General features: G+C 38.5%; 1 protein-coding gene across 2 annotated transcripts in view; it reads left to right on the forward strand.

Annotated features, from left to right (window-relative positions):
- The window catches only part of LOC139749741 (homeobox protein aristaless-like), a 297,440-nt gene that overhangs the window by 11,069 nt on the left and 272,763 nt on the right, over positions 1-13,608 (forward strand). The window contains exon 1 of one of the 2 annotated variants that reach the window (XM_071664066.1): positions 12,388-12,431. The exons of the other annotated variant lie outside the window; for it this stretch is intronic. The gene's annotated coding sequence lies outside the window, so the exon portion shown is untranslated. Of the gene's footprint in view, positions 1-12,387; positions 12,432-13,608 lie in introns of those variants that run through there. 2 annotated transcript variants of the gene reach the window in all.

The raw sequence follows: 13,608 nt of genomic DNA on the forward strand, positions 1-13,608 counted from the left end.
TTAGACATAATCTATAATAAGGTTCATTTGGCTTATCCAATGTTATCCTAAGTCAACCAGCATTGACAATGAACTTATCAAAGGGCTCAGTGTTACCTTTAGTGCCAAGTGTCTCAGAATCCTCAGCATCAGCTACGAAATCTACACAGCGCCTCTCACAGGTTATGAATGACCCCATGAAAATAATCCCTGTTATTATTCCAAGATATTCAGTGTACACTTCATGATTATTCCCATCTACAACCATCCCCCTTATTATGTGACCCTCAGTTTAAACTGTCAGAGAGACACTTTATCTTTGCATAATTAGACAAATAAAGCCATAATAACTGTAACTATTCCAGGTGGGGGCGTGGGTCAATCATGTACCGGAAAGGTGGAGTTTAATACAAGGGTGTAATATTTGGGTTCGCCGGGACATTACAACAGGTGGGGGTAATATATGAGCAAATATTGATGGAACTGACAAAGAAAATGGGGAAAAAAGATAACACGCCTACATCCCTTCAAAGACATATATCATAGAGGCCATTCTCATCCCAAAGGAAAAAAAAGGCAAAAGGGTTTCGAGTTTGAATAGATTCTAGTTTTACAGTTGTTGTTTATTCTTTATTTCTTTTGTTCTTTGGTAACTCTTGGTGTTACGTTTATAAACAAATGCATATATTAGACGGTATTTCAATTTAAAAAAAAACAGAAATGGTGTACTACCACAGGAAATTAAGTGCATGTAAGATATTCCGGAAAAATGCTTTTTAATGGATCATATCTGAAGGGATTTTAAGTGAGCACCATCCTTACATTATCCAAGCTAACGTATAATCAAAAGAAAACGTTGAACGTAAAGATATCAATGTATCTTAAAAAAGAAAAGAAATGATAAATAATATCTAAGCTTATTTCCTCCTTTTTTTCGATTGTATCAGATCTGAACACCTAGTTATCTGCAGACATGATGCGCAGACCCCAGCACTCAGTTATGGAGGGTTATGTACAAGCAACATTGCCGGACATTCTAGGAGTTTCGTTAGCATTCTTACATTCTCTTCAAGGCTCTTAAGGCTTTGATTTTTCTCAAGTGGAATATATTGCCCTCTCGAAGACTATCCTTACCTAACCAGGTTCATTGAACTCGAGATCTGGACTGTAGAAGTACATCAGTCAAAATCCTGGTACAGTACCCATATATGATGTATGGATTTGCATCGTACGCCAAAAAAAAGACCTGTAAACCATCAGTTTGTACAAACCTATATTAATCAGGGTATTTGAGTGAAAAATAATATGGCACTGAAAGTAAATACTTTTCAGGAGTTGTTCCAACAACGTAAAACCATTCTCTTTAATGGGTTGCTGACGGTATCGTGTCTCTAAGTTTTACGTTGGCTTCTTTATATGGAAATGTTTTGGGTAAATGAAATTAAGCATGATGAAGAAATCGTTTAGTTATCGGCCTGGGTAATAAGTGAAGACAGTTTGATATTAACTCGTTGTTCATCTTACTGCCGTAGGGGGAGTTCAGTGAATTACAGGGAAAAAAAAAGATTTTGTTTGCAATTAAGTAATGTGATATCCATTACCCAAATGCTTTAACCTCCGTTTTCTGTTCATTGTTTACAATAAGGAGCTCATCGTAATTCTTAAAGTATTTCTTGACGGTCTGACTTTCCTGGCTGTTATAGACCATTATAGACCTGCTGTATAGAATATCTAGACATCGAATATGTGTTAGATAGAAGCATCACATTACTTTTCTTCTTCCTGTTTCGTCTAGTTTTTGAGTTGCTTGTTGCATATTGCTGGTATTTAGTATTTATCTAACTGTATGTTCTTGGTAAGCTGACCTGCGACTTGCACCTTTGACCTACATTATGTATTTCGAATAAGAATTTTTCCTCAAGTATTGCCAGTTGCGACACCTACTGCTATCTCTCGCTCCACTTATTCTGCAAATGTTCCGCATTGCTGCCTTTATAGATCCACCAAACAGGTGTTCTGTATATATATATATATATATATATATATATATATATATATATATATATATATATATATATATATATATATATATTCATACTTGCTTACCTTCAATCCGTTCCCGGCGCCACCCCGCCCCACAGGAAACAGCATCGCTGTCCCCCGCATCGGCGAGGTAGCGCCAAGAAAACAGACAAAAAAGGCCACATTCTTTCACACTCAGTCTCTAGCTGTAATGTGTAATGCACCAAAACCTCAGCTCCCTATCCACAACCAGGCCCCACAGACCTTTCATGGTTTACGTTGCACATGCCCTGGTTCAGTCATTTGACAGCATGTCGACCCGAGTATGCCATATTTTTCCAATTCACTCTATTCCGTGCACGCCTTTTCTTTAACAGAAATGTTAATATATGGAAAGATTTACCAATTAGAGTGGATGAAAGCATTCTCGGCAAGCTACTGCGTTACATGATTAATGTGGGACCGTTGGCAGCTCAAGGGTGGGCCGTTTTGATAACTATTTCCTTCCCTACATATCAAAGCTTTCGGAATTATCTCTCCCTCCCTCTCAATGTCCTTCCTAACACCTATGGCCTGGTACATTCTACACGACAAAAATTTCCCTTCCACTAAAATTAGGAAATACTTTCCCTTGTCTGTTCTTAATCCTTTTCACAAATTTCATATATTTCAGTTATGGTCCGCCCTTGATATAGACTTTTGACCGCAACTGGAATCTTCAACGTGGAAAAGAAAAATGATATGTTTGAAATTCACTCCTGACATTATTTGAGCCTCCTTAACTATATATGAGAAGATTACGGGATATTTTTTTCTTTGAAAAATCTTTATTTCTTTGCACCCTAATCACATTAATCCATGAGTTTCGGGTCTCTTCCACGATCACAAACAGCCTCGTTTGGACCTATTGGTCATGTCGCTGTTTGAAACCCACTGTATTTCATTGTCATTGTTAGCTCAAGCAGGTTTACGTGGAGGGGAAAGGTGTTGTTGACATATGCCAAGGACATGTGACCCGGATGCTGCCATCCGTGTATAATAGAATATCATCAAAATATTACCGCGATCACAGGGGTTCAGTAGAACGGATCATCAGCTACAGCAGAAACTTACTCCTTGAAACAAATATTCATTTTCCAAAACATAGAGTTATGGTTGTACTAATTACGATAAGCCGTAAATTATCAAGTTATAGATTACATTAAGCTATGAAACGTCAAAGTGTGGAGGGATCGAAATATAATTTTTACCGGTTACCAGCTCTTAATATGAGGAAGTCTTAATATGCTGTGATGATAGTCGCATATTTTGGGGGACGACATACCAAGTTTTCGATTTAGATTTTCTTGAGATTATTTTTCGCAAGAAATTTCATAACTTTTTCGTAAAGGAAATGAGACCAAAAAAAGAATTTTAAAAAACCGGGTAAGACAAAGGGAGTGTATGAATACAAACCAAGTTGGTCGAGAGAGTAACATCCGTGATGGATTGGGTAGGTTCTCCTCAAGCCTATGCCAAGTGCTTGGGTTATCAGCCGACCCTTATGGGTGGATGAACACCTGGGTTGACTATCATACAGACTGCCGGGATGAACATCTGGGTTGATTATGATACAGACTACCGAGACCCTATAAGAATTGATCCTATGGATCACGGCCACCAGTCCATAGCCAGGTCCATTCATAAAACATATACGTTTCTCTCCATCAAATCTTGAGGGCGAACCTTAACCAATGCTCGACTTCGATCTCTACTCACGTTTCAGTGACAAGAACTGCTGCACGTTATCTGTTAAACCTGTATATAGTAAAAAAAAAGTATAAACTTATATATAGTTACAATTTACGATGAAATATCTAGATGCTAAAAAAAGAAACAGACTTGAAAAAGATGAGCAATGCTGATACTATAAAAAAAAGAAAACTAAAACACAACTAAATCCCGAATTAACTTAAGGAAAAAAGATTAAAGTAGCGATACCAGTTTTAGATAGGCTACCACCAGTTGTGAGGATCTCTTACCTGACTAGCATGTGTGGCAGTCCACTGTGCGCCGCTGTCGCTACACCTGATCGTCACTTTAACAAGGACCGGTGACAATGGGTGGTTCTTTTATGGCACATTCTGATAGTGTCTTATCGGACATGTGATTTGATAGGTTGTTTTCATCTGCTTAACCTCTTGCCAGGCTTGGAGACCGGGCGTCTCAGTTTCCCTGAGTTCTTGGTCGTCTATGCAAGTTTTATCTAATATATATATATATATATATATATATATATATATATATATATATATATATATATATATATATATATATATATATATATATATATTAGTGTAAGCTGCTGGGAGCAGATTTTTTTTATTATGTCCGTAGAATTGAATACGACAATATATTTAGAGTTATTAATCTTTTTTGTGTTCTCTAATTTTCTCAATGTTATTTGGTGGGTGCTGAATCACCAGTTGTCCATAATTGTCCATTTCATTTCAATCAAGCTCTCGCCTTCACAGAGGCATCATCAGGAATCTAAAGGAAAGAGAAAAAACTTGCGTCACAAAACTTCGAAATGAAATGTAGAACGCAAAAAAACATGTGCATAATAGACACACTCGGAAAACCCCAAAGTATATAGCACAAAAAAGTAAGGAAGACACTAAAAGCGTTACAGAAGAACAATATTAAACGACGTACGAGTATAGACAGTCCATCACTAAATACATTAAGCTGGGCCAAGCGAGACCGGTACTGTCCTGGTGTGGAGTTGAGGTCAGGTTGGGCTCTTCTGATTATTTCTGACCTTCGTAACCCATGACCGGGTGCGTCAATGAAACGTTCCTCCTGTCCTGAAATGGCGGACTTTGTAGCTTGTGGCCGGTCAGTGACGTGTTCCACCTGTCCTAAAATGGCATTAGGTCCCATTGGCGGGCCATCAAAGAGCTATACGGCGGTGGTCATGTTTGTCTGGATGTTGATAACGTCTGCTTTCTCTCTCTACTGTGAATGGCTTCTATTATCTGTAGTCTCCTCCAATGACGTGGCCGTAGTTTCAAGGTCGCTTCGAGATGCGTTTGTAGCGTGAAGAAGCACACGAGTGTCAGCTTCGTCCAGTACAATCTCTGTGGCAGGCACTGTGATCTTTTAATATGGGGTACCACTGGTGAAACAGATGCAGAGAGAGCTGATACTAAATTAGCAAATGTGGCACCTCTTTGTCATTTCTCTGATCACTGTCTTACCATCGATAATACATACATTCATTGTGGAACTGTTTTATTGCGTGACGGACATTTCCTCACCTGTGTACCTCTTGTGCCAAAGTTAACTAATTCATCATCCCCAGGGAACCATCAGGACTGGACTAATGATATTAGGGGTGCTGGGCCGAGTGGGTGGATGCAAGTGAACATCTCTCGTTACTTTCATTGAGGCATGACTAACTAGCTACAAGAACACTACTCTTTTCCTGCATAGTGTTGGAAGGACAGTGGAGAATGCATGAATCCTTGAGACTCACTGACATTTCATTCCTTCAGTTATTACTGTGACGACACTATTCCTTAAATCTTTACACTCAAAGCGTCCATATGCACACGGCTTTCACCTGTATCATGAAATCAATACTACGATTTCAGTAGTTATATGATGTACGTAAGAATTTGCTTGAACAGGAGATGACGTAAAAGGTGTCTGGTCATTTGTTACGTTTCGTAGAGAAGGGAAGCACCCATATGACAAATTCTTTTGACCTTTTCTTTTCGATATTTCTCTCAGATGCTCCAAAAAGCACCGGAGATTCATGAACTAAAAACTAACCCTTCCACATATCCGAGGGCATATGTGTCTATCAGGTGTGCGAGATCGACATGTTTCAAGGGTTCTAATTTAATTAAGTCTAGAAATATCATCTATGAAAACGGGGTTAATCGTATAGCCTTCTCTGAGTGGTTGACATGAAGCTATAGTGAGTTCACTTGGTTTTATAGCTCTGGAACTAATCTATGTTATCTTGGCAATCATACACACCTGATTAAGTTAGGGTTCCATGTTTGTAAGATAGGAAGACCACATGACTGGTCTTCCTTTGCCTGATGCCCATACAATTTACGACTTTCTGTGCTTAAGCTTTTATGAAACTCTTGGGTTTTAAAGATCTATTATAACTATCTTTTTTTTTTTTATCAGTTTTCTCGTTTATTGTGCTAAGTCCACAAACTCTCGTAGCACTTTGACACGTTAGTTTAAATTTCAAGGGATTAGAGACACAGTCATTGCTTGCTTGGATTATGATCTTTGATCCCTCAATCACATCAGTCATCCACGTGATACTTTTATACACAGTTTGTGATGTTTGTTTTTTCACCTTCATCGCTAAGCTTTGTAACTTTCTTCCTTATCATATTTTTTCCTTACAGCCACGACTCTACATCCAATATTATAACGTTTCCGTCCGAACACGCTATTTTTCCCCTTGATATCGTGACCAGAACACACACACACACACACACAAACACACACACACACACACACACACACACACACACACACACACACACACACACACACACACACACACACACACACACACACACACACACACACACACACACACATGGTGTAGCGGTTAGCTGACCGCCATGCACGCGCAGGCAGCTTGAGATAAAACCTGCATAGTTCGACTCCTGGTCGCGGCAGCTGGTCCTCCACATTCCGCCTCACTGTTCATCCTCCTATAAGGATTGGTTGATAGAATAGGTACTTGGCATAGGCGTGTGTGTGTGTGTGTGTGTGTGTGTGTGTGTGTGTGTGTGTGTGTGTGCATAAAGGAATAGATACCATACGTATATACAAACATACAAGGTTAAGAGACGGGGGCAACAGGTGTGAGAATAGTTCTTTTCCATAACACCAGTTCTGCCTCTGGATCCGACTCATTTTTCCCCCGTCTATGAATCCATCAAGTAAGGTCTCGAACCCACGCGCTCCTGCGTCTGAGCATCTATGGGAAACACACACTCCTTATTCCCACCACCTCTCTGCTGGAACTCCATAGCTCCTGCTATTGTTGCTGCTGCTGTAGGGAAGGATGCAGTGGTATTCTGTGATCAGAGTAATTTCCATTCTCAAACAGTCACATACAACTGATCTACCTACCGAATGTGACCTTCGTCTTCCTATGTCCGGGATAGCATTGCCGGATCATGGGGTCGATCAACCAAGTGAAATACCTGTTTGAAGGCATAAACAAAGCTAAACTGATTTCTTATGTTACCTGAGACAAAACGGGCGACTGAGGCCCTCTTCAAGGCCATCTTATTAACGCTATACGATGTATATATATGTATCATCCCTGGGGATAGGGGAGAAAGAATACTTCCCACCTATTCCCTGCGTGTTGTAGAAGTCGACTAAAAGGGGAGGGAGCGGGGGGAATCTGGAAATCCTACCCTCTCTTTTTTAATTTTCCAAAAGAAGGAACAGAGAAGGGGATCAAGTGAGGATAGTCCCTCAAAGGCTCGTCTTCTGTTCTTAACGCTACCTCGCTAACGCGGGAAATGGTGAATAGTTAAAAAAAAAAAACCATATATATATATATATATATATATATATATATATATATATATATATATATATATATATATATATATATATATATATATATATATATATATATATATATATATATAAATATAAATATATATATATATATATATATATATATATATATATATATATATATATATATATATATATATATATATAACATATATATATATATATATATATAAACATATATATATATATATATATATATATATATATATATATATATATATATATATATATATATATATATATATATATATATATATATATATATATATATATTCCTATGAATCCACGGGGAAAATGAAACACGATAAGTTCTCAAGTGCACATTCGTGAAATAATCACATCATCATGGGAGACACAAGAGAGAAATATAACAGTCAGTTGATTTACCTTAGCCTGAGCAAGGTACCCATTCTATCGACCAGCCCTTATGGGTGGACGAACAGCTGGGTTGACTGTGGACCGATTGCCGCAACCAGGATTCGAACTAATGTGCGCGACCCTTGGCGGCTCGTGAATGCGTCACGGTCAGGAACGGTAACCGCTACACCACGGAGGCTACAAGGAGTAATTACAGCGAAGAAAGAATATATATATATATATATATATATATATATATATATATATATATATATATATATATATATATATATATATATATATATATATATATATACATAAATTCAAATGGGAGTAATCTACTCACACGAAACCATTTGGATCACACATTGAATGATCCTAGATACTTTTAGGCGACCAGGTACTCCTCGAATGTATCTGATAATCAATGAGATGTAATCTATATCGCATAGGTTATGTCCTGAATACTCATAAAGTTGCTTATGAAAAGGAAATTCAGTGTCTCGTAGCATGAAACGAGTTGGGGGAGATGGGGGGATATTGACCTCTCGTTCTTGAAACCATAAGGGTTGAATTACTCGATAGATCCCGGCATATCTACCTCTCCCATTAATTTGGTAAATTAGCTTCAGTGGAGGGTATTGAGCGGTAATGAGCCGAGTGGTGTTGGCTGCAAACACACCACACCTGTGTCTAATTAGCATCACAACATCCATGATATACTTTAATTCATCAGACACCTGTGTCTCCCCTCTGCCCCTACTCCCCCAGTTTCTTCCCTGCCTCTACCCCTAAGGTCTCTTTCCGTCCCTCTAAGCCCGTCTTCTTCTTCCTCTCTCTCTCTCTCTCTCTCTCTCTCTCTCTCTCTCTCTCTCTCTCTCTCTCTCTCTCTCTCTCTCTCTCTCTCCTTAATTCATTGTTCGTTCAAGACCAGTGCATATCTAACACTCACTAGCTTTCTGTTGCCTTCTTTTTTTTTCGGGTTTTCTCACCAAATGTTTTGCTTCATCAAATAATTTGGGAATTAAATGTCCTGTATTCAATTTCACTTTGTTTTCGAAACACACGAGGCGTTTCGGGCACACGACCACTGCCCATCTTCAGTGAGCGGTCGGTGGCTTAGATAACATGTTGATCGGTGGACCGTGTTCCCTTGGAGTCAATGCGTGGTAGTGTTGACAACTTCGTTGGGGTACCGGTTAGAGGGAGCTTGCCTTGAGGTCTCGTGCACCTGGGCAAGTCCGGTGGAGGTAGAGTGTAGTGTCATTTGGGATGGGGTAGAGAATAAGTGTAGCGTCCTAGCTTGTCCTGTACTATAATTATTTAAGAAGGAAAATATTCATTTAGGTTCATGGCCTCTATCATCTGTAGTCTTGTAGAGTCTTCACAATGATTCAGTATTATTACGTTTTCTTTAAGATACTGACGAGTGAGATTCATGTTACAGGGAAGGAGTTCATATGATTGGTGTGTGTGTAAAAGAAAGCGACAGAAGGTCAAGAGGAAGGTGCAGGGGTTGAAAAAGAGGGTAAATGAGAGTTGGTGTAAGCGAGTATCATTAAACTCTGCGAGGAGTAAGATGTTTTGAAAGGAGGTACCTAACGCGCAAAAATCAAGAGAACAAATAGGAACATCGATGAAAAGGGCAAAAAGGGAGGTGAAAACTGGTAATGATGAAGTGAGGCGGAGACGGAGTGAGTATTTTCAAAGACTGTTGAGTGTGTTTGATGACAGAGTGTTAGATGTAGGGTGTTTAGGCTGGGGTGGCACGAGAAGCGAGAGAGTCGCGGAGAGTGGTTTGGTGAACGGAGAAGAGGTGCTGAGAGCCTTTTTGAGATGATATTTGGTAAGGCGGCTAGAGTGGATGATATTGCTGTTGAATTCATTAAGGGAGTGGGTTACTGTGATTGTTTGGTAAGGATATTTAATATATGTATTGATCATGGTGAGGTGCTTGAGGATTGCCGGAATGCATGCATAGTGCCACTGTATTAAGGCAAAAGGTGAATAAAGGTGAATGTTCAAATTACATCAGTACAACAAGTTTGCTGAGTATACCTGGTAAGTTGTAGGGGAGGGCATTGATTGGGAGGGTAAAGGCATATACAGAGCATCAGAGTGAGGAGGAGCAGTGTGGTTTCAGAAGTGATAGAGGAGGTGTTAATCAGGTGATTGCTTTAAAGAATGTGTGTGGGAAATACTGAGAGAAACAGATGGATTGGTATGTGGCATTTATGAATCTGGAGAAAGCATATAGGGTCGATAGAGGTACATTATGGAAGGTATTAAGAATATGTGGTGTGAGAGGAAAGCTGCTAGAAGATGTGAAAAGTTTTTATCGGGGGTGTAATTCATGTGTGCAACTAGAGAGAGGAGTGTGAATGGTTCCAAGAGATGGTTGGTCTACGGCAGGAATGTGTGATGTCGCCATGGTTGCTCAGTTTGTTTATGGATGTGGTGGTGAGGAAGGTAAATGTGAGAGCCTTGGAAAAAGGGGTGAGTATGGAGTTTGTGTAGGATTAAAGACACTGAGAGGGAATAAAAGGCCTGGGAAGCGAGTTAGCTATTGTTTGCTGATGATACATCGCTGGTGACAGAATAGAACGACAAACTGCAGAAGTTGATGACTCAGTTTGAAAGGTTAACAAAGAGGATATATGCGTCAAAATTGGAGGGAATAAAAAGAACGGGAAACCAAATTGGAGATGGAAGGGTGGAGCGAAAAAGATTTTGAGCGATCGGGGCTTGAACATGCAGGAGGGTGAAAGGTGTGCACGGGATAGAATGAAATGTTGCGATATGCTGTCGGTTTGACTGAACTAGGGTATGTGTGGCCTCTGGGGTAAACCATAGGAAGGTCTGTGGGGCTTGGTTGTGGAGCTGTGATTTCAGTGCATAGAATATGACAGCTAGAGAATGGATGTGAATGAAATTGACCTTCCTCCGCCTGTTCCTGGCGCTATTCCTTGGCAAAGCAGAAACGATGATCAGGTAAAAAAAATTTACCTACACACACACACACACATACACACACATATATATCTATATATCTATATACATATATATATATATATATATATATATATATATATATATATATATATATATATATATATATATATATACATTCGTATCTATATGGTGTAGCGATTAGAATTCCTGACTGGCGCATTCACGTGCCGCCGAGGTTCGAACACACTCGTTGCAGCAGTCGATCCACACTCGAACCAGGTGTTTATCCACCCCCTAGGGGTTGGTCGATGAATTGGCTAGGGTACGCACACACACACACACACACACATATATATATGTATATATATATATATATATATATATATATATATATATATATATATATATATATATATATATATATATATATATATATGTATATACATATATATATATATATATATATATATATATATATATATATATATATATATATATATATATATATATATACACATAAGGTTATTGACCTTTACGAGGGCTTCAGTTGCCCATCCCGTCTGAGCAAACGTAAAAAGAAAACCAGTTCTTTACGCTGATGCTGAAATTATAGAGGACATATCTTAGCAAGAAACTGAACACACGAAAAACCTCATAAATTGTTGCTAAAGACGTCAGATACATCAAACTTCTTTATTGAGGACACACAAATTTCAACAATGAATACAAATGACTAAAATCACTTTATCAAAATTATCCACACACACACACACACACACACACACACACACACACACACACACACCTCATTTAGAATTACATTCACAAAAGACTTACAATAGGCTCATTTTATTTAGATTTACGGATCCAATGGATTGGGGCTCATGGCCAATATCACTTATAGATTTTCATGACTATAATGTCGCGTATATTTATGGCACTACCAGTCGCTTAAGAGTTAGTAAAGCACCTTGGTCGATCTTTCAGGCATGACCAACTCATGACAAAACATACCTCACTCTCTAATTAGAGTGGCGTTACCTCCAATCCAGTCATGAATTACGTTCCAATAACTTTCCTATGATAGATCATGGTAACAGTCACTTTACACTTTGAACCTGTGGTGTATAGCGATAGCAAAGCAGTACCATTGTATACAACAAGATCGAATTGAGTCACATTAGCTTCGCTATAGTAACAGAGAACTTTCATTTGTTTCGAGATGAGGCTATTCCAATCCCAACTAGATTTATTTACTACAGGTAAGTACATATTTATTTGTCTTCATCAATTTTTCGTACGAAAGGTAAAGAATATCGGTGATGAATAATGTTGTTGGTGAAGAATACTGGTGAAGTTTTTACCAGTCTCGTAAAGTTTTGCTGGAACATGTTAACGAATCTTAACCTGAACACAGCGTTGAGGAAAACGAGTCATTGTTGAAACAGACTCAGTGGCGAGTGGACACCTTTCGGGATCCCGTGAACGTATACCCGTCTCGCAAGGTATGGATATTCTGTGGAATTTTATACATTGTCGTTCCCTTGTAATGTTAGATCATCTGGATAAGTTTTAGGAAACATTTAACCAATAGTTATGTATAATCTTATGTATACACAGGGAGAGGATTACCTTTTAAACCCACGAGAACGTGTGTTTGTTTTGTTGTATGTTTCTATCCTTTTGGATATGTAAGTGTAATTCAGTTGTTTTATAGTTTTAGTTCATCTACTACAGTTCTAGTTCATCTAGACAAGTTTCGGATAACTTTTAATCAAGTTCTATGTGTCATATTTGTTTTGTTTCGTAAGGTGTTGTTCAATAGGCTTCAGAAAATGGCTACAGAAATGTTCGAACTGTAGTGTCGAATAGATGGCAGAATCATACACCTATAGCTTGTTGATTCGCCTTCTTGCTTATATATATATATATATATATATATATATATATATATATATATATATGAATATATATATATATTTATTCCATGCGTGTCGTAGAAGGCGAGTAAAAGGGGAGGGAACGAGGGGCTGGAAATCCTCCCCTCTCGTTTTTTTTTTTTTTTTTAATTTTTCCAAAAGAAGGAACAGAGGGGGCCAGGTGAGGATATTCCAAAAAAGGCCCAGTCCTCTGTTCTTAACGCTACCTCGCTAACGCGGGAAATGGCGAATAGTTTAAAAGAAGAAAAGAAATATATATATATATATATATAATATATATATATATCACTTGGTAATGGGATAAAAGCTTCATTCGTTGTAACTGGGTCAAGTATACGCTAATTTCCTTTACTGTACGATCGTTCGTTTTCTTGTTTAATGATTCAGTATTTCACGGCATAATGTGGGGTCTCTGTACGACCATTCTCCCTCCTCCTCCTCTCTCTCTGTGCAATAATGATGGTAATTACGTTTCATTAGCGGCACAAGGGGTATTACCCTGCGTGGAGGTGAAGGAGCTTACGAAATGATTTGGTCACCTTCACGTCACTGCGTCCGTTGTGGGTACGTCCAATTGCTTCTCCCTTGCTTAAGAAACGACCTCGTTTCATGTCATAGGTTTAGAAACCATGCATTTCTGGACATTTTTTTTTTATGAAAAATCGATTCACTGGCGTTATTAATCAGGTTCCTTGTAATGATAAAGGTTGTAAGTAATGTTGAAATTTTTTTTTGGTCTAAA

This window comes from Panulirus ornatus, chromosome 1, assembly GCF_036320965.1.
Source record: "Panulirus ornatus isolate Po-2019 chromosome 1, ASM3632096v1, whole genome shotgun sequence".
Lineage (NCBI taxonomy): Eukaryota > Metazoa > Arthropoda > Malacostraca > Decapoda > Palinuridae > Panulirus > Panulirus ornatus.